At 48.6% G+C, this 15,251-nt stretch overlaps 1 non-coding gene across 1 annotated transcript; it reads left to right on the plus strand.

Annotated features, from left to right (window-relative positions):
- The first annotated feature begins 14,885 nt into the window (after positions 1–14,885).
- Positions 14,886–14,957, plus strand: TRNAG-UCC. Its single transcript has one exon. It is a non-coding gene; the product is annotated as a tRNA-Gly (tRNA).
- The last annotated feature ends 294 nt before the right edge of the window (positions 14,958–15,251 follow it).

Genomic DNA, 15,251 nt, shown 5'->3' on the forward strand with positions numbered 1-15,251 from the left:
ATTTATTTGCTGTTTTTACAAATATGATATATTCTGTCGTATCTATCCCTTTCTTAATTATTTCCAACATTGTTCGCTTTTTTTCACTGCTGCTGCACACTGAGTGGATGTTTTCAGAGAACAATCCACAGTGACTACAAGATCCATCTCTTGAGTGGAAACAGCTAATTTAGACCCCATCATTCTGTATGTATAGTTGGGATTATGTTTTCCAATGGGCTGCACTATGTGCTATCCTGACATCTAGTACTGCTGAGATCCTGCATTCAGTGATATCCCTGCCCTTCCTGTTCCCTTTCTCCACTGAACCCCACCAGCCCATGCTTCCTGTTCCCAGCTTCCCAGGACTCTCTCCCTGTCTCTGAACCTCTCTGTCAGCAAGAAGCAGTGCCAGGGAGACTTGCCCTCTGTCTGGAGTCTTTGATGTCTGGGACATGGATTTACTTTCTCTGTGTTGTAAGAGGCTCTGTCATAATGAGTGTCTGTGACATTACCTAGAGTACAATCTAGACTGTTAAAAAGCTGTGTTCCCTCAGTTCTCCAACCTGGGGTGCCTTTTCCACTGTTTTACCGCGAGAACAGCCCCTCTTGGCCAATTAACACACAGTCTCCAGCATGTAACTCACTCCCAGCTACACAGTATTGAGTGCTGCTAGACAGCCACTCATGAATTACACCTCAGGAGAAAACCAGCAAATTCTCAAGTGCCCAACTTTCCCCCAGAAATGTGCGTCTTGCACTGTCCAGCATGCTACTGAACAACGCAAGCTCATATGAAGTCTGTCATTTCATCAGTGGAAAATGACATGCACCAGCTTGTTATCCCAAAGGGAGTTTCCAACACACTTTAATCCAAACACACTGGTTAGATAAACAATAAACCAAGATTGTTAACTACCGAAAACTAAAACTAGGCCCAGCCCATGAAAGGGGCACTCCCAAGAGAGACTGTATAAAGGCTGGAATATCAAACAACTTTGTAAACCTGAGACAGCTGCCTTGGGGACAATGACAGGGAGAATCCCCCAAAGTGACTCCTTGGATTCTGCTCTTCTCTGGTCTCTGATTGTTCCTTCCAAAGTAGAGTACTTTGCACTTGTCCCTACTGAATTTTATCCTCTTTCCTTCAGCTCATTTCTCCAATTTGTCCAGATCATTTTGAATTTTAATCCAATCCTCCAAAGCATTTACAACCCCTCCCAGCTTGGTATTGTCCACAAACTTGATAAGTGTAACAGAGAGACTGTTACTGGGAGGGTTTCACCATGTGTCAGAGGGTTACACCCTGGTGGGAGGGCGCTAGACCTGTACTGGGATAAGGTCACTCTGTGCTTCACAGTGTGGCAGAACCTAGAATGTCCATTAGCAGGGGAAAACCTGGGGGGAATCGGCTTGTGGAATGGACAAAGCCCTGTCTGAATTCTCACACCCTGCCCTTTTCACCCCAGCAGGCTACAGAATAACGTCCATGGTTTGCTCCAGATCATCCCGTCCTCCCAGGGGGAAGGAAATGGCTGCAATGGAGCTGGTTCAGGTAAGGGATTCTCAGGGAGCTGGTGGTGGGTTCTGCTTGGAGGGAGAGAAGCAGTAAATGCATAGGAGGGTGGGAATTGCTAGAGGTGGTGGGAGGCAGAAATATCTCGGGCGGAGAAAGGGAGGGGACAGGATGTGACAAACCTGCTGACACTAGTGTAGTTTAGGTGTGATGGGTTGTCACCTGCAGGGGCAGTCTGGGAACCGCTGTGCCCTCTAACCCTCAAGCTGGGCTGGCCCTTCTCACACTGATTTGCTGGAGATTCAGCCAGCCTCTCCAGGCCCTGTTATCACCCAACAGGACAGCAGGTGATGCCATACACCCAACTAAGCTACCTGAGCGCTTTACCTAAGCCACTCAATGACAGATAGAGACAACAGCCAATTTCCCAGCTCCCCAACCTTGCACACTTGCTGTAGGATACATTCAGAATTATACCATCTTATAGTGCACAGGGATCCCTCTAATGTCAGCTCATTAATATAGTTCCCCTTCCTCGATCTGGGACAGATGTGCACAGCGAGCTTGTGCTAACCAAGCTGAGATTTTCCCCAGACACTTAACTCAAAATACGCTGTTAAGATAAAGCATAAAACAAGTTTATTAGCTGCAGAAAGACAGATTAAATGATTATAAGTGATAACAAACAGATCAAAGCAGATTATTTAGCAAATAACCAAAACTCAAACTACGCCTAATATACTAGCTGGATAGAATTTGAATTAGCAGTTTCTCACCCTGACTAATGATACAAGCAGTCCACCAAGTTTCCATACACAAGCTAGAAATCCCTTTACCCTCGGACCAGCACTTCCCCCACTTCAGTTTTTGTTTCTCAGGTGTTTCCAGGAGTTCTCTTGTGTGGGGAATGAGACCAAGAGATGCCGTCACACCCACCTTATGTAGCTTTTCCATATGGCGTGACCCCTTTGTTCCAAACTCAGTTCCCAGTCCAGTTTGTGGAAAAATACAGGTACTAAAATGGAGTTTAGTGTCATGTGGTCTGGTCACAGGCCCTGCTGCGTCATAGTAGCCATGACTCATAGGCTGGCTGAAACATTCAGAGGAAGGCTAAGCTCTTCCACGGTCCATTGTCTTTGTTGATGAGCCATCAGCACTGTCTGGCTTCTTCATTGTTGTACCTGAAAGGCTCGTTGTGAGTGTTACCCAGAGTAAGCACATTTGAAATACAGATACAGAGTCAATATCCATAACTTCAGATACGAACATGATTCATGCACACAAATAGGATAATCATATTCAGCAAATCATAACTTTTCCAGTGACACCCCACATGATGCATCTTGTACAAAATACATCATAATTATGTCCTAATCATATTATAACCATACCACTATGCTGAATGTGGGGGTGTAGTGTCAGATAGGGCCTAATGTCAAGGCACAGGTGTTGGGAATGGAACTTCCCCTCTTTGTGGAACAGGAAATAACCCTCCAGCCAGGGCTGGGACAACTTCCCAGACTCCCAGTGATGGAGCCTGAATCTACTGGCACTTCATTAGTTACCACCAACCCCAATCGTTGTGGCAACTGCAAACTTTATCAGTGATGATTTTATATTCTCTTCTAGCTCATGGATAAGAATGTTAAATAGCACAGGGCCAAGAACCAGTCCCTGCGGGAACTTGCTAGAAAGAAATCCACTCGACCACGGTTCCCCATTTACTATCACAGTTTTTAATCTATTTAATGTATGCCGTGTTTATTTTGTATCAGTCTAGATTTTTAGTAAAAATATTGTGCTGATCAAGTCATATCTTTACAGAAGTTTAGGTATATTACATCAGTACTATTAGCTGCAACCAAACTTTTGATCTCATCCAATAAGGATATCCCGTTAGTTTGATAGGCTCTATTTTCTCTAAACCTTTGTTAATGGGCACTAATCATATTACCCTTCTTTGATTCTTTATTAATGAATGAAATCCAGTATTGGCTGCTCCATTATCTTCACGAGTATAGATGTCAGACTTCAGGTCTTTTATAAAGCCTTGGATACAAGTTATCCGGACCCGCTGATTTAAACATGTCTGACTTTAATAGCTACTGTTTAATGTCCTCATGACTTCTTGTTGGAATGGAAAGAGTGTCGTTGTCAACATCTTATGATACGAGAACATCATCTGTTTTTCTCCAAATCCAGGAGAGAAATATTTATTGAGGACTTTTACCTCTTCTGCATTATTTTTGATAATTCTGCCATTTCTATCTAGTAAAGTTTGTTCTTAATATACTTTTTAAAACTTCCTTCTTATTGTCATTGATTGGTCATTGATTTCTGATAGCTTTCTTTACCAATTTTCTACAATTCTGACTTTCTAACTTCTGTTCTTTACTATTGACTTCTCCTTTCTTCCATATATTTTATTTGGAGAGTGTTGGGATTCCTACCAGGGAGACACCAGTAGGGTCCAGAGACATCCCCATCTCCTATATCAAGCTCTGGCTAGTAGGTATGTGATAAATGTGAAGACCCTGCCTCCGTCTGTCAGCTGGGAGACACAAAAGTTCTCTCTTTCTACCCTCTGATGCCTCCTGGCTGCTCTAAGCTAGGTGAGGTGGGACTCTGTTAACATTTGCCTCCCGGAGCTTCCATTTACCTGGTGCTGCTGTTCTGTGAATAGTGGGGTTGTGAGTGGGGCAGCAGGTACTGAGTGTTGTATTCTTGCTCTTTCAGGGGATGGTGACCTTCGAGGAGGTGGCTGTGTACTTCACCAGGGAAGAGTGGGCTCTGCTGGACCCCGCTCAGAGAGCCCTCTACTGGGATGTCATGCAGGAGAACTATGAGAATGTGACCTCACTGGGTAAGGGTTCCTGTCCCCTCTGTTCTTGGAAGGGGAAATGAAGAGTGAAGGTTCATGCCACACGCACAATGCCACCTCTACTCTGTCCTGTTGCAGCATCACCCCAATATGCCAGTGACACACACACACTACCAGAGACACTCCCCTGCTGCAGAACACTTTGGGAACAGAGCACAGGAGCAGTATCTCACAGTCTCAAATATCTCCTCTTTACTCAAGTAAAACTGGGAGTTAGGTCCAGCATAACAAACAGAAGCTTCCTACCCCCAGCCTTCTCTCAAACCCTGAGCCTTCTCTACCCAAACCAGAATGTGCTTGGGGTGTAACAAGCAGGCGGCTGGAGTCAGAGCTGCTGGTCCAGAGTTACTTATCACACAAACACTCTGTGCGTCCTTGAATGCTGGCTGGGAGTATCCAGACAGGGGAGCTCCAGCAGCAGAACACTGAATCTCACCCAGGATTACAGATGACACAACTCCTCACTGCTCTGGATTGCACCCAGCATGTGAAAATGGCCTAGGTTGGTAGTGACATTTCTTGAGACATGCAGAGTCTTGCTCCCATATCACAGGTGTGATAACAATAACAGGAAAGGCAGAATATTGGAAACTGATTGTTCAGCTTGCTTTTGACCTGCATCATATTTTGCAATATATTCCAAATAAGGAAATTAATGTGCAACGTATGTGTCATTGTTTGGGGTTTTAAGCTTTAAAAGGCTTGTGTGATTTTTAGCTCAGGGGGACAATATTCCAATAGCTGTCGCCCCCTGTGCACTTTTAACCAAGAAAAGAGCCTCAGGCTGAGCTGATTCAAAATCAATCATGTGGTCGTTTTCCACAACAGCTTCAAGAGGTCCCTGTGATGGAATGTAAATGTCTTCTTCACACCTTCCCCCTGCAGGAGAATGACTGTTTGACCAGCTGTTTGCCTGGCTGTCTCTGAGGAACTGCTCTGTGGGTGTTCCCAGAATTGTAACTTTTTCAGTAATATCATACAGTAAAATCTCATAACTTTACATACAGTGTTACTACACATTTTAACAGGAGGACAATATTCAGTAGATTATGCATTTTCAAATGATACCTCACAAGCCATACTGCGTACAAAATTGATCATAATTTTTTAGAAGAGTGAACACAGGGATATAGACTGACACAGTGTCTGTGTGTGTGTTCCCAGCAGATATGTGGGTATTTCAGTCCCCCATAAGCACAGTGTTCGGCATCTTCAAGGACCTGGGGAACTGGTCTTGGGAATTCACTTGTTTACCAAGTGTGACACTGTATGGAATTGTGAGACACTTTGGTATTAATAATAAAATAATAATATAATCTGATAAACTTGCAATGAATTGTGCTAGATATGCCATGTAAGGTGTCAGTGAAAATGTTATGATTTGCCAAGTATGATAATTTTGTTTCATGATACGTTTGTATCACCCTTGTATTGTGTTATAGATATGTAGGGTATATCTGTATTTCCAGACTTGTGCAGTGTTTCTGGGTGACACCCCAGACATATTGGCATCAACACTGCCTAGCCTGTTTGATGGACCATTCAGGGTCATCATCTGTACAATGAGCCCATTGAAAGGACCAAGGATACACCTATTGAGTCAGCAAGACATGCCGGGGTATGCCTATGTAATGAGAACTCCAAGGCTTTTCCATGTCACGTGCTGTGAAGCTTGTGTTTGGGACACAGGAAGTACAGGCCACATGGCAAAAGGAATATAAAGGACAGCAGCATCTCCATTTGTCTTCAATCCCCCTTCCTACTTCTGGAGCAACTTCTCTACAAACTGAACCCTGGAACAAAGGACTGAATTACCCATCCAAGCTATGGATGTATTCCAGACGGACTTTCAAGCCAGCAACTCACCAATACTGCTAAGAACCTGAGATATCCATTTTGGAATGTATCTGACTGCTTTCCCATTTAACTTCTTTCTGTCTTTCTTTTGTTTAAACCTTTAGTTTAGATGCTAAAGGATTGTCTGGAAGGATGGAATTTTGGGTAATATCCAAACCTATACTGACCTGGTGATGTGGCTGAGCCTTTGGGGTCAGAGGAACACTTTGTTTATGTGAGCAGAGTTTTTAAATAACCTCTCACTGTGCTGGACCTAGTTGCTGATTGGGAGTCAGAGAACAGGGATGCAATAAAGGGGGCCGTGTGATTTCTTTTTTCAGCTTCTCGATAACCCGTGTGGGGGATCAGAAGCACAGCTGGTGACTGGTCAGTGAGTTTAACTTCAGTGTTAACCAGCAGTTTTGGGAGCATCTGCTCTCCCTTTTTCAGCCTGCCCTGATCTTGGCATTTTCAGTGAGAACTGCCCCTGGCCCACCAGGTCACACTAAGCACTGAAATTAAATGAATAGAATGTTTTTTTATGACCAAGTCTTATGAAATCAACTGAACTCCTTTGTTTTCTTTCATCTGAGCAGGGTTTCTAGTTTTCCAGCGTGATGTGATCTCCCAGCTGGAACAAGGGGAAGAGCCATGGGTCCCAGACCTCCAGGGTTCAGAGGAAAGAGAGATCCTGAGATCTCCCTGCACAGGTGAGGAAACATTAAACCACCTCAGAATCTGTAAGTGCCTGAAGGAAACATCTGGGATACCCAACAAAGCCCTTGGGGAGGTCTCTCAGTTCATTATTATCCCTAGCAGGGGTCGTATCCTCAGGGTAAATATAGTTCATGGCTTCCTATAGACCCTAGCAGACACCAGGCAGTAGCTTCCTCCCTTCCCCCTGCGTATTTGGATGGGATGTGAAGGCTGAATTCATCCCCCTCCTCTCTCCTATTTGGGGGAAGAGTTTGGGGGAGTTCAGCTCCTGATTTTTATTTGACCTGTCTTCAGCACTTGTTTTTGTTTGGTCTTCTCCTTTCCATCCCTGTTTGAGGTTTCTGTCTCTATCACAGCAGGTGATGCAATGGCATGTGAGAAAGAGGAGCAGAATTCTCAGTCTGAAAATGTTGAGCCAGTGGGTAAAAACAGAGCATTATCTCAAAGATTGAAAAGGAATGTGTCCAGGAGTCCTGAGCAGGGAAAATCCTGGGAGATTCAGCACAGACCAGAAACAGATCAAGGAAACCAGCCAGGGAAGAAAATGGATAAATTTATTTCCTGTTGGGGAACTCAGAAGGTCCTCATGGAAACCACAACACAGCAGGATATCCTCAGGCGAAAGAGAAAAAATACATGCAGTGAGTGTGGGAGAAACTTCACTCACAGATCATCCCTTTCTGTTCATCAGAGAATCCACACAGGGGAGAGGCCCTTTGAATGCAGTGAGTGTGGGAAAAGCTTCACTAGCTGCTCAGACCTTTCTCAACATAAGAGAATCCACACAGGGGAGAGGCCCTTTGAATGCTGTGAGTGTGGGAAATGCTTCACTCGCAGCTCAAACCTTTCTCAACATCAGAGAATCCACACAGGGGACAGGCCCTTTGAATGCCGTGAGTGTGGGAAAACCTTCAATCGCAGTTCGCACCTTATTAGGCATCAAACAATCCACAAGGAGAGAGGCCCTATGAATGCCGTGAGTGTGGGAAATGCTTCACTAGCAGCTCAAACCTTAGATTTAATTTACCCTGGTTCCTCAACTGTTGCTACAGCTTTAGTACCCATCAATCCAAAGACTGAGAGAAATGGAGAGTTCCAACCATTGTCCTTTTAGTATCTTATTGTTCCTCTCTCTGTTTTTTGTGCTGGCCTTTCTATTCTATCATTTTCTGCCTTTGTTTAGTTGGTAACAGTTGGTTTCCATCACTCACGTTTGTTTGTTTAAATCTCTATCTGTTGTTAAATAATTTTTTTGCATGTTCGATAACTGTACTCAGGTGCTGTGTGAGATACAGTAGCAATGGTCCACAGTAAAACTAGTAACCTGGGATACTTGGGGAAGAGAGGATCTGGGATTTCACCGGGTATCTGGTGATCCGGGCTGGACCCCAGAGGAGGACACATTGAAGGAACTCAGGGGTTAGGGTGGCTGCTGAAGCTCAGAGGAGGGTGCTTGAGTTCCAGCAGGCTGGTGAGTTTGGTCACTAACATCCAGCTGCCAAATGCAAAACTCCCTCTTCCTTGTGGCAGGTGCCAACAAGGAGACTCACAGTCCTCAGCACCCTGAGAAGGGTCACAATGCGTCTCTATGTTGATCCACCTGTCAAATCCACACAGGGAAAGCTCCCGATAGCACAAAACTCTGCCCTATGAAATCATGGAACATGTGCTCTGTGCAAGCATGTAAAGAATCCAAGCGCTGGAGGACAGGGTTTGGGTCCAGAGTGACCTAGACAAATTGGAGGATTGGGCCAAAAGAAATCTGAGGAGGTTCAACAAGGAGAAGTGCAGAGTCCTGCACTTAGGACGGAAGAATCCTATGCACTGCCACAGACTGAGGACTGACGGAGTGAGGGGGGTTTGATAGCAGCCTTCAAGTACCTGAAAGAGCAGCAGTGTGGGCTTTCTCCTGGCCACTTTTGCTGGGCTGGGCAGGCGTCCTGGAGGCCTTTCTAGAAGAGAACTGGGAATGGAGTTAGAAAAACCAATGTGAAAACCAGAACCTCAGGTTTAGACTCATTTATTTATAATATTAAATCTTCAATTCTAGTGTCACAGTCAATACAATTGCTTCAGCCTGATAGTTGCCCAAAGGGAAACTTAACGTCTCTCCAAGGGGAGTGGAGAGAAAGCACTTTTCAGAGTCCAAGAGAGACAAGGCGGGTGAGGGTAAGAGCTTGCAGAGGACCAACCTCTGTTGGTGAAAGAGACAAGCTGTGGAGATAACCCAGCACCCTTCTTCAGTTCTGTGTAGCCTGGAAGGTCGTCTCCTCCATAACCAGCAGTTAGAACATAAGAACAGCCACACTGAGTCAGACCAGTTCATCTAGCCCACTATCCCGAAAGTGGCCAATGCCCGGTGCCCCAGAGGACCCCTGGGACCAACATGGATACACCACCACCACAAACAAGGTTAAAAGTCAATGCACATGGGAGAAGCATCTTGTGTTTCCATGGGCGGTAGGTTTGTAGAAATTTTGGTGGTGCCCAGAACCTGCCCAAACTCCGCCCCCCACCTGCCCAAGGTTCTGGGAGGGAGTTTGGGGTGTGGCTGGGGATGAGAGGTTTGGGGTGTGGGAGGGGGCTCAGGGCTATAGCAGAGGGTTGGGGTGTGGGGTGATGGCTGTGTGGTGGGGCTGGGGATGAGGGGTTCATGATGCAGGAGGGCTCAGGGTTGGGGCAGACGGTTCGGGTGCAGTGGGATGAGGGCTCTGGCTGGGGGTGGGAATGGGGGGTTTGGGGTGTGGAGAGGCTCAGTGCTAGAGCAAAGGGTAGGGGTGTGGGGTGAGGGCTCTGTCTGAGGCTGGGGTTTGGGGTGTGGTAGTGGCTCAGGTCTGGGGCAGAGGTTTTGGGTGCAGGGGGATGTGGGCTGTGTCTGGGATGGGGATAAGGTGTTTGGGGTGTGGGAGGGCTCAGGACTAGGGCAGAGGTTGGGGTTCAGGGGTGTGTGAGGGCTCTATCTGGGGCTGGAGATGAGGGGTTTGTGGTGTTGGAGGGGGCTCAGGGCTGGGGCAGAGGGTTCGGGTGCAGGGGGATGAGGGCTGTGTCTGGGATGGGGATAAGGTGTTGGGGGTGTGGGAGGGCTCAGGACTAGGGCCGTGGGTTGGGGTTCTGGGGTGTGTGAGGGCTCTATCTGGGGCTGGAGATGAGGGGTTTGTGGTGTTGGAGGGCTCAGGGCTGGGGCAGAGGTTGGGGTGTGCGGGGATGAGGCCTCTGGCTGGGCCTGGGGAGGGGAGGTTTGGGGTGTGGGAGGAGCTCAGGGCTGGGGCAGAGGGTTGGGGTGTGCGGGGGGATGAGGACTCTGGCTGGACCGGGGGATGGGAGGTTTGGGGTGTGGGAGGAGCTCAGGGCTGGGGCAGAGGGTTGGGGTGTGGGGGGGGAATGAAGGCTCTGGCTGGGACTGGGGATGGGAGGTTTGGGGTGTGGGAGGGGCTCGGGCAGAGGGTTGAGGATGTGGTGGGGGGGTGAAAGCTCTGACTGGGGGTGTGGGCTCTGGGGTGGGGCAGGGCTGGGGATGAGTTTGGGGTGCAGGCAGGCTGCTCCGGGACAAGGGCCAGAAAGGAGGACTCCCCCCAGCCCTTTCCCTGCTGGCAGCAGCAAGCTCTGGGGGAGGAACCCCTCATTCCCCCCACCCCAGCAGCACCCTCACTCCCACCACTGTCACTGCAGGTGCTCCTAGGGCCCTTCTCAGGTCCAGGAATCTCCCTCGCCTCCCCCATTATGGGGGCCGGGGGGTGCTGCATGCACCTCCTCCCCTGCTGTTGCCCCTGACTATAGCCTCACTGGGGGTGGGGGATGGGGTTGTCTCTTTGCCCAGCATGGGGCAGGAGTGGTGACTGCGGGGTGGGGGGGCTGTGATGGTGGAGGGTCCCGCTGGAAAAGGGAAGGGTCTGAGGTGGAAGGGCAGGCTCAGAGTCAGTCTGCCCTGGCAGTGAGTTGGGAAGGGGGGGCACTAGGACCCTGTGGCAGCAGTTGCTGCAGGGAGGCAGCATGGAGCTGCATGGAAGAGGCAGGGACGCTCTGCTCCTTCCGGGGCCCAGGGACATGCATGGGGCCAGCAAGGGGGTCCGGGGGACACTCGGGGGAAGCACGGGGGGTGGCAGGTGGGCCAGAGGGGAGACCTGGCCCCAAACTTTGGTGGAGCTGGGCCCCAGGGCTCTGAATATTGCTGGTGCCCGGGCACCACGTGGGTATATAACTCGCCGCCCATGTGTGTTTCATTCCTTATGTCCTAGTCCCATCATGTGGCCATTTCCTTTTCTTCCTTTCTGTTAAAAGCTTTGGTGTTTTGCACAGAAACATTATTTCCCCAGGAGAGACCCAGGAGTGGGGGCTGCATTCCAATACCACAAACAGTCACTGGAAGGGGGCAGACAAAGGCCTTTAGGACGAGGCGTCCGTCACTGTCAAAAGATCATCTCCCTCCTGCAGGTCACTGGCAGCCTGAATTTGTTCCTTATCCTCCCAGAGTCTGGGGGCTGGAATCAGCACTACCCAGCCCCTCCGTATGTAGCAGGAACAAACACAAACCTGTTCTTTAAAACAAGCTGTCCCCTTCCTTCTCAGGGAAGATTTTTCTGTGATTGAAGTTGAGCTTCAGTTCCCCTCTCCTAGGGGCGGGTGTGGGGCCAGCTCCCAATGAGCTCTGTTTTCACCTTTGCCCCCTTTCAGTCACTCTGGGATCCTAACTCTGCTCCCAGCTGTCAGGCAGCTTCCAGAGCAACCACCCTGCTCACTACCTCCGTGGTCATATGTCACCCCATTGCCAGCACACACAGCCTGCAGGAAAACTATTCCTGCCAGGTGCATTGGTGGTATAGTGGTGTGCGTAGGTGTTTTCCAAACAATTCAGCTGGGTTTGATTCCCAGCCAGTGCAATAATGGCTTTTCTCTTCTGTTGTTTCCTCAGCTGGAAGTGGTTTAATTTCAGTCCCATGGTGTTACAATCACATTATCTATAGAATGAGACAATAAATGTGTCGAAGTCCAGCAGGTCATACAGGATGGAGGCACACAAGGGGCTGGAATGTGTCATCTGAGAAAGACAGAACCCTTGGAAACCTGCATCTCCCATCCCCTGGCCTTGCGTGTTATGATTCCAGCTGCGTGAGCTGTTTGTAGGATGTTCCGGCATGGTGGGGAAATGAAGTTTTGAGTCAGTTTTTGCTCCTGCAGATTCCTTTGCTGTTATAATTATAATGACATGAACAACAGGGAGGCAAAATAAACATAACCCCCAAATTGCAATACAGGTGGGGAAAGAGACGATCACGGTTAAGCCAAACACGTCAAAATAAAAATTAATACTAAAAAAGGGGAAGGGGGAAGAGATCAGGTATGTGGAGATCCCCTTGATATTTCAATGCACATTGTTAGAATCAAAGTTCAGACTTGACACTGGAAAACTACCTGTCTCTCTGAACACCTGTGATGAGCAAGATGGAGTTGGGACACCTGTTCTGCTTCAATCATTTATTGTCTCTCTGTTCTCTCCTTCTTCTCCCCCCAATTCCTCATCTCCAATGTCTCTGCCTTTCTCCTCTTGCTCCCTCTCCCCTGCCCTTTCCAGGAACTCACAGTCTACAGCATTTAGGACAAGCCAGAGCTCCCATGTTCTGCACATGAGCCTGTGTCAGAGGACGTGGGACCCCGGTCAGAACCAGTCACCAGATCAATATGACCCTTTATGAGCGACTTCTCTGCCTACTCTGCAATTTACATCTCCCCTCTTCCCCCCACCACCCGCAAACAGGGTGGGGTACAGCTCTGACAGAGGCCTAACAGGAGAAATTTCAGCCCAAAGACAAATTTGGGTGAAATGTTGAGAAATGAAGAGCCCCCCAAATCCCCAGAACTCTAGTGTCACCCCCATGGCACCAGCACAGGGAACCCAGTGAAATGGGGTTACAGAATACAAGGGGGGAGGCAGCAGGGAGAGAGGTGACAGGGAATCTCTCTTTTTCTTTCTCTCGTCACTTTCTGTTCTTCTCTTTCCTTCCAGGAACTGCAGTCACAGCAGGGAAGGGTTTGTCTCCGTGTCTGTCACGGAGGTGGTGGAAGTGATGGATTCTGTGACTTCCTGCAACCTCCGTGACTTCTGCAGTGGCCACAGTGGCTGACTCCAGGGCCACTCAATCAACTGGCTCCAGGGACCACCCAAGCAGCGGCCAATGCGACTGGCCCTGGGGACCACTTGACCAGTGGTCCCGAGGGCAGCAGGAGCAGCCACAGCTTGGTGGCCTCTGGCAGCACTTCTGGGGTGGCCAGAGCAGCAGCTGGCCCCCTGGGGCTCCCCCCTGCCCTAGCAGCAGCTGGAATGGCAGCGACTCTCAGGGCTTCTCCCCTGGTAGCTGGTGCTCATTATCCATCAAATAAATCAACACGCTTCCCCCTGCAAGTGGATTTAGCCCGGGACCCTCAGAGTCAGCAGCTGTTACGCCCCCACTGAGCTCTCTGGTCAGGTGTCCTAGTGCCGGGAGCCTCCGATGTAGATCCTAAAATAGCGTTTTTGCACCTGGGGCGGCTGAAATTTTGGACCAGACGTAGCTCCTCTGTTATTTTACTGAATTGCTTCAAAACAACAAGTGTAGAAAGTCTCCTAAGTGCCAGGCTCTCTGCCATGGAAACAGCTGCCCCTGCTCTGCAGGAGTCTGTGCGTTCCACCCAGCAACGTACACACCTGCTCCGCACTGAAGGGGGGTCAGACAGTGACGGTAACGCAAATCTTCCGACTAGTAACCCAGGTCCCTTTCTTTAACCCAGGACGTGCTAGTCACCTGTTAGCCATGGTGTTATCTTCATCTTCAAATACCTCTCAGGACATTGAACAGAGGAAGTGAAACCCCCTCCCCCGAATGGCTCCCTGTTGAGGTGTTGTACCGAACCTGCCCCTGGAGACTGTCTGGTTTTATACTCTTAGAGCTTTTTCTCTTCAAACCCTTTATCCCAATCTCTGGGCCAACCTCCGCATTTCAGAGTTTAGAATTTACTCTCATCACCCTCCTATGGCACTTTCCATGTGAATTGGGCAAAGAAAGTGGGGGAAGCTCCGTGGCTAATGAAAACCAACACTCTGGGTGAGGCCTGAACTCACACCCACAGCTGTATTTCCCCCTGCATGAGCCACTATAGGTGCTTCTTAGACAAACTTGGGCTGTAGGTGGTTATGTGTGTCTGTGCTTCACTACTTCGGCTGCTCTGTGAAAAGCTGATGGTTCAAACAGAAGCTGGTGGGGTTTTGTTTTGTTTTAAGCAATTAGAGTCTAGTACATTTTAACAGGCAGAAAATGTCCTATTCTGGTCTAGCCCCATTTGACTCCTTCTGTCCATCTTCTTCCTTCGCCCTCAGTGTCTTTCCTTCCCCATTGGGGACATGCAGAGATGAACCCCAGTCAGTCTGTGTCACAGAGAGTCTGTATCTCCTAAGGAATGTGGGTGAAGGATTCCAGCTGAATTAACTCCACTCACCTGGGTTAGAAACATTTGTTTCTTTCGAGCACATAGTGGGAAATGGGACATTAATTCAGACCCAGGAGGCAAGGCAGAGAGGCTTCATGCTCTTGATCTCCATGAAGGGAGAGAGGATCCCCAGGAAGGAACAGAGCTTCCTTTAGATTCAAGCTGGGTCTCCTGGAAGTTGGAAAAGACCCTTGGTCACTGACGATCTCATGGGATCGTGCTGCTCCAGAGGCTCGAGAGTCCTGGGCGCGGGGAGGGTGTCACTGCACAGTCTGAAATGGAAGGGAGGACCCTGGAAGGGAAGGGGAGGAACAGAAAATGGAGAGGAATGAAACAGAATAAACGCCTCTTCTGTCTCCCATCCCCAACCCAGCAAGAACTGTTATCAGTGGGGAAACTCCCCACGATGAATGGCAGAGACCACAGAGACATTCGCCTCATGCTGAGAAGTAAGGTGACCAATCACCAAGTGTGAAAAATCAGAGAGTTTCCCCAGATGCATTGGTGGTATAGTGGTGAGCATAGCTACCTTCCAAGCAGTTGACCTGGGTTCAATTCCCAGCCAATGCAATGATATGATGATTCCTCCACTGGGAGTTGGTTTAATTACAGTCATGTTGTATCAGTTTATCAATGGAATAAGAGAATCAGTGTCCCAAATCCCAACAGGTCATTAAACACCCAGTGGAGGAAGAAAGGGGTGGGACTATATAATGAGCAGTTGGAGTCATCCTGGTATTACAATGGTTGGTTTATTTTATTTTTAAATTCCTTTACTTCCCTCTCCCTTTTAGACTCAGAGCCTTTAAGGTCAGAAGGGACCAGTGTGATCATCTAGTCTGACCTGCTGTACCTTGCAGGCCA

The sequence above is a fragment of the Mauremys reevesii genome, linkage group 14 (assembly GCF_016161935.1).
Source record: "Mauremys reevesii isolate NIE-2019 linkage group 14, ASM1616193v1, whole genome shotgun sequence".
Classification (NCBI taxonomy): domain Eukaryota; kingdom Metazoa; phylum Chordata; order Testudines; family Geoemydidae; genus Mauremys; species Mauremys reevesii.